The sequence below is a fragment of the Musca domestica genome, unplaced genomic scaffold (assembly GCF_030504385.1).
Source record: "Musca domestica strain aabys unplaced genomic scaffold, Musca_domestica.polishedcontigs.V.1.1 47, whole genome shotgun sequence".
Classification (NCBI taxonomy): domain Eukaryota; kingdom Metazoa; phylum Arthropoda; class Insecta; order Diptera; family Muscidae; genus Musca; species Musca domestica.
Genome location: NW_026712338.1, coordinates 3,487,976 through 3,490,305, shown reverse-complemented (window position 1 = coordinate 3,490,305; position 2,330 = coordinate 3,487,976). Strand labels below are relative to the sequence as shown.

Sequence of the window (2,330 nt, the reverse complement as noted above, 5' to 3'; positions counted from 1 at the left end):
TTTCTATCGGCAGAAAAAATGTTTGACAAGTGTCTCTTCAGCAGAATTTAAAAATGGAAAAACACAAAAATATGTTCAAAATGTCAGCATTTACACAAAAAGTTGAAAACGTGAATGAAAATTGTAAAATTAATGAAATAATAAATCTTTGGAAGAAAAACAGTAATTTCTTATATTCATATTAGTGAGAATTTCATGTATTTTCGAATACATTCCCTTTAAAATCAACAAACAATTTTTTTGAAAAAAGGAAATTACGAATCGTGCCGTATGAACGGGTTAATTCGTGTACCTAATTCTGAGAGCGAACAACGTTGTTCGGTTTCCAATGGAAACATGCTATTAACTATGAAAAAACTACTTCCCAGCAGTCCGCTGGCCATTACAATTTAATACCCATCCAAATGTATGCTATATTGTCAATAGGAAAAAATGAAATAACAGTGGTTAATAGCATACAACTAGCATCCGAATCGGATGAGTCGTTTTGCTATTACATTGTGAAACAAAATCCATGTTAGAATTAAAGAACAAAACAAAATACAATAAAAACTGTCCATCGCACTTGCATCTGAATCGGATGCCTTTGTATTGTTTTGTAACTTTTTTGTTTATTGTTGCAGCTGCTGTTGTACCGTTATTCATTTTTGATGCTTCTTTCTTTTTTGAAGCAAAATTTTATTCTGTGAAGTGTTTTTGAAAGTGCAAGTTGTGAATTTTGAACAAAAGTTAATAAAGTAAATTAATAAAATAAGAATGTAGTAAGTGTTGTGTGTTAAATAAGTTAAATAAAATGTCAGGATTCAGTAGGAGTAATTTAAGACGACTAAAGAAAGTGGAAGCAGACAATTTAACAAGAAATCCACAGTTGAGGACGGACTGTTTGGAAAACAATGATATTCTACAAATTGAGCAGATTCCATGCATTCCAAAATTGTAGAAGATTTTGGAAAATATGTAAGAATATGAAAAACTCTCCGTTATAATCCATTAATAATTTAAATTCTTTCAGGTTAGTATCATAAAAATTATAATTTCGCCAGATTAAAAACTTCTGCAAGATTAATGACATTTCTATAATATTATCTTACAGCTATGATGGTACCCAAAACAAAAAGGTGTTTAAGGAATATAAATTTTAATCATGGCCATTTTCGGTAAGTTAAATTTTTTCTTACATATTTATTGAAAAGTGATATTATGTTACCTTAAAATGTAGTCCATTAGTCTATTCTATAGTATAACTGTTTAATATTAAAAAATTGTTCTATATTTTTTATCCTTATTTCAGAAGCTGTCATATGTGAAGGATCCAATGAACAGGATTAGAAATTGTTTCAAATTCCCTAAGGCCAGACACTTCCGAACAATGTCCTACAATAAAAAACTGGAAAAATATATTTTTTTCCTTTAGTCTAAGCTTTATTTCTTCCCACGTCTTTTGAATAAGTTTTATGAATTTCGTTTTTATGCATTATTTCTAATTATAATAAGAATATTTTATTGTTGAAAACACGTTTATAATACGAATATTTTAATAAAAGACAGCTGAAATTTAAGTTCCACAATCTAAAATGTTGATGGAATCGGACCCATCCAACCTTCGCTTACAATGTTAATAGATTTCGGACCCATCCAACATTCGCTTACGTTGTCGGTCGATTTCGGACCCATCCAACATTCGCTTACATTGTCGGTAGATTTCGGACTCGTCTGACGGCCTAGGCCATCTCTGTGTAAATGTAAGTAGAAATTGTATACAGGCTTTGGATGGGTCGCACCTACATTGTCATTGGTCTCAGATGGAAGATGTATGTGCTAAAAAATCCGCTGGGTTAATTCTTCTCACAAAATTTCCTGAGCGAACACTCATATTTGTACATTGTTCAAATCAAATCACTCTCAGAACAACGAAAAAATATGTCCCATCCCTAACAAATGAGAGCATTTATCGAAAAAATAAATTATGACATTTAGAAATTAAAACTAGAAAAATTTAATGAAATTTTAAAAATTTTTGGGAAGACGGACATTTATGATTGAAAACTACAATGTTGAATGGCGTTTGTACATTCAAACGAAAGTACATTTAGCTTTCTCTCTCATTCGAGGTACGCATTTTGTCCACGAGTTGAAATTTCCACAGAAAACTGCAAACAAAAGAGGCAATATTTTCAAAATGTTTGTATCGGCAGAAAAATTTTTTGACAAGTGTCTCTCCAGCAGAATTTAAAAATAGAAAAATACAAAAATATGTTCAAAATGTCAATATTTACACAAAAAGTTGAAAACATGAATGAAAATTGTAAAATTAATGATATCATTATTCT

General features: G+C 30.2%; 1 long non-coding RNA gene across 1 annotated transcript; it reads left to right on the top strand.

Moving 5' to 3' along the window:
- The first annotated feature begins 371 nt into the window (after positions 1-371).
- LOC109612030 (uncharacterized) lies at positions 372-1,559 on the top strand. The gene is made up of 2 exons (XR_009343207.1): positions 372-1,157; positions 1,292-1,559. It is a non-coding gene; the product is annotated as an uncharacterized LOC109612030 (long non-coding RNA).
- The last annotated feature ends 771 nt before the right edge of the window (positions 1,560-2,330 follow it).